At 37.1% G+C, this 10,535-nt stretch overlaps 1 pseudogene; it reads left to right on the top strand.

The window, feature by feature from the left end:
- Nucleotides 1-531: 531 nt before the first annotated feature.
- Nucleotides 532-9,568, top strand: LOC101607885 (annotated as a pseudogene).
- Nucleotides 9,569-10,535: the final 967 nt, after the last annotated feature.

The raw sequence follows: 10,535 nt of genomic DNA, 5'->3' as shown, positions 1-10,535 counted from the left end.
TTGGATTTGGAGATAATTGTGAAGGCCTACATACATAATAATAAAACAATAGAATGAAATGAGATAGTGTAGAGAAAGGGAAAATAAATTACAGAGAATTGCATCTGATTTGTAGGTTTTTCTGGAACCCAAATGGAGAGTGTTTGCTGCTGAAATTCATCAGACTTGATTAATATAATATAGTTTGGATGCTTTGAATTAAGATAGACTTTTATGGAGAGTGCTAATAGCAGTTTGCCTTTTTTTTCCAGCACTGTCTAACCTGTTCATGTTTCTGAATACTCACTTCCTCCAGTCTTCCATCTTTCCCTTGAATTCTATGTACTCTTCATCAAGAAGAAGTGGAAAATATTTCATTCACATTTCTTTTTCTACCTAATATCTATTCATCACTATTTAGTACTGCATAGTAAGAACAGCTCATGCCCCCACTATGCCTACAACCTAGTGGGCCAAACAATTAAAATGTGGCAATAAATTTACAAAAATTTCATGAGGTGCCCAAATTCCTTCCTTAGCAGATACAAGAATATGACATTTCGTGTGAATCCAAAGTCCTTTCAGAAGAGTAGAATTTTACTAGGTAAAGGTCAATGTGAAATGTGGGTCTGTGAAGAGGAGAACGAAAGTCTCAGGATGAGGGAATACCTATACCATCCTTTTTAAAACTTTTAATTGGTTTTACTTTCTTTAAGAACTTTGTATAATGCTGGACCAGGTGGTACATGCATGCAGCCCCAGCACTCATGAGGGTTCATTGAGCCCTCACAGAAATTCAAAGGAGTCTCTGTTTGAGAGGAGGAAGCCAAGATTGGAAGAATATGATAGCTGGCCTGCATTAAACAGCTATGACATGGTGGTGACAGTAAAATTCTACAACAGGTCAGCCCCTGTTCAGGAACACAGTTTTCAACATCTTTATGTATCAGTATGAGCACTTTTTCCATAACTTTCCAGTTTTCATTTTCACTTACCAGTTGTGCTGAACATTCATCAACTCCATGTACACAGTACGGGACTGTGGTACAGCGCTTTTGGAAGACTAATAAAGCATGAAAGCAGAGTGTTGGCACTACTATGAGCTCACAGTCTGTTTATTGGCAGATTGAATATTCTGTATTTTTAAGCTTTTTATGACTAAAAAGTATACAGAAAAACTGAAAAGCATCATTTGTTATTTGTTGCACAAAGCCAGAACATTCCAAATCCCCAAGAAAGGACAAATGGAAACAATCACAATATATAGTAAATTGCCCATAAGAAAAAAATAATTCTATAAGATACAAGACTATTCTCTTATAACAAATTCCTTAGATAGCCATGTATGAAACATGAAGAAAATAAAGAATATATTATTCACTTCTATTATGTTTTTCATTATTGTACCAAAGCCAAATACATCTCCAACTGTGTTGCTAAATACTGCTTGATCTTTTTGTTATTTTGCTTTCCATCTGTGGCTTTTCTTCTTCAGGGTAACATATCTCTAATGGAGGGGTTTCAATTTTAAAGAGCAAGTTTAATGTAATTGAAAACAATGCAGTTTTGAGAATATCTCAATGTTTAATGTAGTAGCTCATTGGTAAATATTTCTGGAGCCATAACAAAGTCAGAAAATATATGGTTTCTAAGAAGTGCTGCCAGAAGCCAATCACACATACAGGAATGACACTGGAAAAGGAATCTTTTCAGGAAGGCATGAAACATACTGTATTTTTAACATCCTAAGTTAGCAATGTGGCACCATCATTTGGAAACAGTCTCAGAAATAAGTTAAGTACCTTTATTCTGTACAAAAGACAGCCTCCTTTCCCATCACATCAAAGATTCTCTGGTGCTTTCTTCCCAACTGTGCCTTAGGTTTAGGAAACGGAACAAGATGGTCATAATGTATGTTAAAATTTTCACATATTTTAGTCATACAAACCTCTGCAGGTTTTTGTTTTTGGTTTTTTTTTGTTGTTGTTGTTGTTGTTTTGTTTTTTGAGGTAGTATCTCCCTCTAGTCCAGGCTGACTTGGAATTCACTAAGCAGTCTTGTCTTGAACTCTGTGATCCTCCTACCTCTGACTCCCAAGTGCTGGGATTAAAGGCATGCACCACCACACCCAGCTTGAAACCTCTGTAGTTAGATTTTAAAACAATAATGTATTTTTACAAAATTTAAGTATCATTAAAATTCATATTGTTCATATCATTAAAATTTAGTTTCAGAAGTAATTTAAAGCTCTATTTTTATCGACAAATACCACCCTTGACCAATCCAGAAAGACACATGTATGCATAATGAAGTTTGTGACACTGGACAGTGATGACCTACTTTCCCTTTTCCTGAAAAGGCCTCCCTTTACCTCAACACCTCTAATTTCTTAAATGTACAGCTTAGAATTTAGAGATCTGGAGATGTACTGTAATTGATGTGCAAAGTTCTGTCCTACAGCAACTCCTCTGTGCACACCTGTAACTCCCTATGTATCCTTCTGTCCAGGTGCGCCTCCTCCATGTGTACATAGAGCATCATGTGTGTACTTCTATCTTTTGTATCCCCTCCCTGTGCATACATTTACTATGGTGGTTTGATTCAGGTGTCCCCCATAAACTTTGGTGTTGTGAATGCTACGTCCCCAGCTGATGGATATTTGATAATTAATCCCTCGTGGAGGGAGTGTATTTTGGGGGGCAGGCTTATGGGCTTTGTAGCCAGTTATCCCATGCCAGTGTTTGGCACACCCTCCTGTTGCTGCAGTCACCTTATGTTGGCCAGGGGTTGATGTCCACCCTCTGCTCATGCCATCATTTTCCCCTGCCATTGTGGAGCTTCCCCTCGAGCCTGTGAGCCAAAATAAATCTCTCTTTCCCAGAAGCTGCTCTTGGTTGGGTGATTTCTACCACAATGCGAACCAGACTGCAACAGTAAAGTGGTACCAAGGAGTGGGATTGCTACTAAACATCTGACTGTGTGGCTTTGGCCTTTTGGAGCTGATTTTCAAGAGGAATGTGGAAGGATTTGAAACCTTGGCCTAAGAGATGCCTTGCAGTGCTGTAAGTACAGTTTGATGGACTATTATAGTCAGAGTTACAAGACCTGAATGCAATAAGAACTATGGACTGTGAGGTTTGGCTTATAAGGGTGAAAAAGAGCTTTGCTTGGACTGGGCTAGCAGTTTCTGTGAGAAGCTTGCTCTTATGCCCGTGTCCTGAGAAGTTGTGCAGGGTTTCTTGGCGTAGAAATGAACTGGTGTGAGCAGAGGGATATAGTACAGAAAGAAAAATCTTTGGGAGAACTTCTGCCTGCTCAGCTGCAACTGAGAGATTACAACATTTGAGACTGGGCTAGCTGACCTGCGCTGGAGTAACAGGAAGAATGTAGACTCTTTTGAAGGGGCCAGAGTGCTCAAGGAGTGTCCTATTCTTCAAAGTCTGCTTTATTCCCCCTGGATTAAAAAATTGGCACCCTACCTGGTATCATGAAGTATAAGAAATGCTGGGAAGAGTTGTTGAGTTTGCAACACGGTCTTGTGTTTTGGAAATGGCCATGGTCATTGTGAAGCAGGTTTGCTGGTTGCCTGCATAGAGACCCCATGGGGCCATGAGGATGAACCGTGGCTTGCAGTGGAGACCCAGTGGAGATGCCGAAACCATGAGATGTCTGCCAAGGAGCTGCCGGCCCCGATGAAGTTTTCCAGGACTGTGAGTAGCCTAGCTGGAGGGGTGGAATTAGAATGCCAGAGACTTGTTGCCAGTTAGAATTATTAGACTTGGAGATTTGTCACTGGCTAGAGTTGTTAGACTTGAAGTAACAGAGTTTGATGTTTGCCCTGGTTGTTTTAAATCTTGTATTGGTTGAATGTGTCCCATTATGGATTTTTTTAGGTTAATTTTTGGTATTATGGCTCAGTTAAAAGATCTTGGACTATAGGGATGTATGAACATCTTTGGAATTTTAAAAACTTTGGGGACTTTTAAAATGAGATGAATGCATTGCATTTTATATCATGTATGGTTATCAGTTTATGGGGGCCATGGGTGGAATGTGGTGGTTTGATTCAGGTGTCCCCCATAAACTTAGGTGTTGTGAATGCTAGGTCCCCAGCTGATGGATATTTGGGAATTAACACCTCCTGGAGGGAGTGTATTGTTGGGGGCGGGCTTGTGGGCTTTGTAGCCAGTTTCTCCATGCCAGTGTTTGGCACACCCTCCTGTTGCTGTGGTCCACCTTATGTTGGCCAGGGGGTGATGTCCACCCTCTGCTCATGCCATCATTTCCCCTGCCACCATGGAGCTTCCCCTCGAGCCTGTGAGCCAAAATAAATCTCTCTTTCCCAGAAGCTGCTCTTTGTTGGGTGATTTCTACCACAATCTGAACCAGACTGAAACATCTACCCTGGTGCTCCGCCTCTCTTCACACCTTTAACACCCTGTGCGTACATCTACCCTGGTGCTCCTCTGCTTACACCTATAACACCCCGTGCCTACTGCTGACCTAGTGCTCCCCTCTGTTCACACATGTAATATTCAATGAACATGTTTGCCCTAGTGCTCCTCCTCTGTGCATACCTGTAACACCAAGTGCATACTTCTACCCTGGAGCTCCTTTTCTGTACACATACTCAACACCATGTACATACTGTTATCCTGGAGTTCCTCTTCTGCACACCTGTAAACCCTGTGTGTGTGTGTGTGTGTGTGTGTGTGTGTGTGTATGTATGTGTGTGTGTGTATATATATATATATATATATATATATATATATATATATATATATATATATTTGTCCTTGAACTCTTCCTCTATACACACCTGTAACACCTTGTGCACACTTCTGTCCTGGTGCCTCTGTGTACATATCTGTGACACCCTTGCATACATAATGTTAGTAGCTGAATAATATGTGCCTTTGGTCCAAATTTAACTTTTTGGTGGATTTTGTTTTTGTAAAATGTTTATGCTTAAACCTTGGGCTTCCTGAATTAAATCTAAAATTGGGATACACACACATACATACGTATACATATATAGACTTATACACATATGTATTTATATGTATGTACATATATTAAAGTCACTAATACTCTTCATGTATGCTCTTATATTATCTTAAAATTAAATACATGGGAGGTACAATAGTGTTTTTATAAGATATTGGGGTATTATAATGACCCATTTTATAAATGAATAAATATTATTGATAAGTAAGTAAAGAATCTTGATATTAAATAATACTCCTGATTCAAATTTGTTAATAGCTTTTCAAATTTTTCTGTTTCATCTATAGTTGGTTTCAGTAAACTATATTTTGTAGCAATATGTCAATATCATCTGCTTTTTCAAAGTTTTGTGTTGAGATGAACTGTTTTAATATCTTAAATATTAGCTTGATTCTGCAGCATTCATACTTAGAATAGCTTTGGCTAGCAATTTGTTCCTTATTTGCATTCTCATTTCCCTTCTTTTCTTTCCTCTTTCTCTCCCTACCTTCTTATTACTTTTTGGTGCATTTCTTTAGAAGTTCATAAATTTTGTTAGGCTTTTCAGGTTATGCTATGGCAGGTTTGGAATTCTCTTTGAGTTGTGTTGTCAATACCATTCACTACATTTTAATAATTATTTCCTTTTCTCTGCTTATTTAAAGTTTTGTTAGACTTAGTGTTCTCAGATCATTAATTTTCCTCATTCTTTTCCATCATTGGCATTTAACATTATAAAGTCTTCATCAGATTGCTTTGTGCTATGAACTATAAATTCATATTGAGATTACAATTTTTTTTCTAGAAATAGTTTCAATTTCCACTAAGACTTTCGAAGATACTCTATTTCATTCCAAAATAGATTTTTTGTTATTAAGTTACTTATATTCTAGTTTAATCTCATTAATGAATACCATTTTTATAAAATAAATTGTTTTTAAATTTTTTGAGCCTTCCTTTTTTTAGCCTAGTGTGTAATCACACTTTGGGTTTGTTCTGTTTTGGAATTGTACTTGAAACTAAAATATATTATGTAAATATTGGTTCACTTTTATTTTAAAATACATGGATTCACTAGATATGTGCCTACTACATGTGTGTGTGTCAAAATACATTAATATACCCATTACCTAAGGCCACCATCAATGCAGTAGAATGGAGCTGGCTTATCAAAATCCAAAGGCAACAGAGCTGGATTTGATAGCATGCAGTGGTGTACAGTTAAAAAATTTATTATGATAATATCCAGCCAAAATGTTCCAGTGTTCCTTACTGATCCTTTTATTCTTGGATTGGTTAATAAAATCTTTGAAGAAGTCAAAAATACTTCTCATGCCTCCACTTCAGAATGCCAGTTTTTCTGTGTCTCCGGAGACTTCACTCCACTTGCACTGCAGAATCACCTGTGGAAGAATGAGGAAGGCCGGTTTCGCATAGTTGAAAATATGGGGTTTCAGTGCCTAAAGATTGAGAAAGATCCTCGGCTAGATGGGATAGACTAACTTTCTGGAACCGAGATCCCCCTGCACTATATCTGTAAACTGGCCACTCATGCCATCCATTTGGTGGTCTTTCATGAGAGGAGTGGCAGCTCCCTCTGGCATGGCCGTCTATGACTCAAAGGACACATTGACAGGAAGTTTGTTCCGTTTTGAAAGCTACAATTTTGTCGTTATCCTGGAACATTTGACAGGCCAGAGTTACAGCAAGTTACTATTGATGGACTAGAAGTTCTTATTCCAAAAGATCCAGGGCACTTTCTAGAAGAAATACCACCCTCTAGATTTATTGAGTGTAGGTATAAAGAAGCTCAAGCCTTCCTTCAGGTTAGAGACAACCCATTAATTTACTTTTTCAATTATAGAAAATGTTTATATGTAGTATTTCAGGGGGAAATGAAGGGACTTGAGAAAAACAAGTTAAATTTATTTTTCAAAACGATCTATTTTCTTCAGCTTATTTTCCTTTAATTTTTAAAAATGTTAATAACTAAATTTAAAGAATTTTTTCTAGAAGGCCAAGGACTTAGCTCAGTTGGGTAATTTGCTTAGCACACACTAAACCCTGAGTTCAATCCCCAGCACCACATAAACCTGGCAGTGGTAGTGCATAACTATAATCCCAGCAATTGGGAGGCACAGGCAGGAAGATCAGGAGTTCAAGATCATTCTTAAGTATACAAGTTGTAGGCCAGCCTGAGCTATATGAAACCCTGTCATAACATATACATATATACACACGTGTGCACACATACACACACACACACACACACACACACACACACAATCACCACCTCCAGAAAAACAAACAAGAGGCTGAGGGAAGAAGATCTCAAGTTCAAGGTCAGCCTATCCTAGATGGGAAATGGTTGTTTTATTCTAAAAGATGTTGAATTCTGTCTCTGAAGCAATTCAAGGAGAATAAAGCCACTATCTGATCTGGACCATGTGCATTCAGAAAAGGCTTCATGAAAAGTAGTGAGAATTTTTTCTTTTCTTTTTTTTTTAAACATTTGGTACCAAATGTTAATTTTTGTGTTTGTGAAGTTGTTTTTTTTTTTTTTTTTTTAAACAAATGCTGTATAGAAAGAGTGTTTTTGAACTTTTTTATTCTGGTATTTTATCATTCAATTTAATAAACCTTTACTTAAAAAATATATGTGTATATATATCTAATACCTAAGATTAATTAATTACTGATTTTTTATCCTTATGCCATTGCATTCTAAAACTTTCAAATTAAAGTTGTATTAAAAATTATTACATTTTGTACATCTCTTTACTTTGTGATAAGTTTTGCCATACGTGTTTTGTGTTATTAGTTGCATACAAGTTGTAAATTGTTGTTTATTTTTTTCTTTTTTGATTTTTCAAGATAGGATCTTGCTCTAGCCCAGGCTGACCTGGAATTCATTAGTCTCAGGGTGGCCTTGAACTCATGGCAGTCCTACTACCTCTGCTTCCCATGAGCTGGGATTAAAGGCATGAGCCACTACACCTAACTTTTGGTATATCTTTTAATAGCATATACCTTTTATCACTATTGCAAATATCTTTACTTCTGGTAATGAATTGTGCCTTTGAATACCTTTTTGTTGTTGTTGTTCATTTTTTCTTTTTTCCAGGGTAGGTCAGGCTTACTCTGTAGTCTCAGGCTAGCCTGAATTCATAGTGATACTCCTATCTCTGCCTTTCGAATGCTGTGATTAAAGCCATGCACCACCACAACTGGCTTAGAATACATTTTGCCTGGCATTTGTAATTTTGCTGTTTATCATTTTGTCCATCTACTTTATGCATATGTACCTTTTTAAAACTATTCTCAGAATTTTTTAAAATCCAAACCAACATGTTTACCTTTTCACTAGGAAGTATATTTATATTCATTGTAATTGCTGTTAATATTTATAGCATTTTATCTTATTTTTAATTTTTTTGTGTGTGAGAGAGAATTGCTGCACCAGGCTCTCCAGCTACTGTAGTTGAACTCCATACATGTATACCATCTTCTGCTCAGGTGTAACCTTACATACTTGTGTCACCCAGTGAATCTGGCTTACATCGGGTCTGGAGAGTCGAATATAGCTCCTTACCTTCACAGACAAGCACCCTAACTGCTTAGCCATTTTTCCAGCCCCTATTTTGTGTTTTTATTTTCACTTAATTTCTTCTTCCTTTATTTTTTTCTTTATTAGCACTCTTTTCTTTTTTTAAATTTTTTGTTGTTGTTGTTCATTATTTATTTATTTGAGAGCAACAGACAGAGAGAGAAAGAGGCAGGGAGAGAGAGAGAGTGAGAGAGAATGGGTGCACCAGAGCCTCCAGGCACTGCAAACGAACTCCAGACACGTGCGCCCCCTTGTGCATCTGGCTAACATGGGTCCTGGGGAAATGAGCCTCAAACCGGGATTCTTAGGCATCACAGGCAAGCACTTAACCAGTAAGCCATCTCTCCAGCCCACTCTTTTTTTTTTTTATTTGAATTTTTCCCCATTGGTTTTCATTCTACTCATTTAGAATTTAAACAGTCTAATTTTAGATGATTATACTAGAAAGGTTTTCATGTTGTACTTTTCAACTTATGTACATACTTTTATCAAACCAAGACAAACTTTGACCTTAAAACAGAACATATTAACTGACTACTCTTTACTCACTTTTATGCTTTTGTTTGCCATTTTAAATTATGTCAGAAATAGTGATGTTTTTCCTCATCATTCCTCTATTATTTTTAGGTCTTCAATCTGTTACATTTCTTTTACCTTAAAGTATGTTCAGTGATTCTATAGACTAACAATTTTCTCCATCCTAATATCTACAAGACCTATTTTTTATTGTTTTAGTTTGAATTCTTTTACATCAGGGTACTATAAAATTGTACAGTGTAAGTGAACTTCTTTTAATGTACTGAGAATATTAATATTATTGTCTGCTGGTTTCTGTCATTCTTTTAGGAATTCAGCTATTTGCCTCAGTCCTTTGGCTATAAATGATCTCTTTGATGATTTTGTCTTTTTGATTTTTTTTTTCTACAGGTCACCATGCTAGAGATAGTAGATGATTTATTGTGGTTGATTCTCAAGATTCTTGAGTATGTGAATTGAGGCCTTTTGTCATATGCAGAAATTTTGCTTTTGTTCTTTCTTCTGTCTTCACCAGAATTCTAGTGTGTACTAGATTTTGTCATATGCTTCTTTAACTCTCAGAATTACCTTTGGCATCATCTAGTACTTCTCCATTGTTGTTCTTTTAATTATCTTTTCAGCTATATTGACAGAACTGTTCAAATTAACCACTGATTTTTTCTTTGATGTGTTTTAGAAATTTATTTCTTAGTGCTGAGTTCTTTTATGCTAATAGAAGCTCTTCTGTTGTTTTTTTTTTAAATCCATTCTTATTTGTTTTGTTTTTTTTTTATTTTTATTTATTTATTTATTTGAGAGTGACAGACACAGAGAGAAGGACAGATAGAGGGAGAGAGAGAGAATGGGCGCGCCAGGGCTTCCAGCCTCTGCAAACGAACTCCAGACGCGTGCGCCCCCTTGTGCATCTGGCTAACGTGGGACCTGGGGAACCGAGCCTTGAACCGGGGTCCTTAGGCTTCACAGGCAAGCGTTTAACCGCTAAGCCATCTTTCCAGCCCCTCTTCTGTTTTTGAAACATGAATCATGTAGATCTTATATGTGTAAGATACAATAATTCTACTACTTGCAAGTTCCTGCTGATTGTCCTACAATATTTTTATTTCACACAAAGTGTCTTATAAGAAAAGAGAGAGAGAGAAAGAGAGAATGGGCATGTCAGGGCTTCCATGCACTGCAAACAAACTCTAGTCACATGTGCCACCTTGTACATCTGTCATATGTGGGCCCTGGGGAATTGAGCCTGCTTCCTTTGTTATTCCTGGCAAGCATCTTAACTGCTAAGCAATATCTCCAACCCAGAGTCTTAAGTATTTTTTTAGTATTCTATTTATTTATTTTTTATTTATTTATTTGAGAGAGACAAAGAGAGAATTGGCACACCAGGGCCTACAACCAGCACAAATGAACTCCAGATGCATGTGCTGCC

Source organism: Jaculus jaculus, chromosome 4 (assembly GCF_020740685.1).
Source record: "Jaculus jaculus isolate mJacJac1 chromosome 4, mJacJac1.mat.Y.cur, whole genome shotgun sequence".
In the NCBI taxonomy this organism is placed as follows: Eukaryota; Metazoa; Chordata; class Mammalia; order Rodentia; family Dipodidae; genus Jaculus; species Jaculus jaculus.
This window is presented reverse-complemented; position numbering and strand designations above follow the sequence as displayed.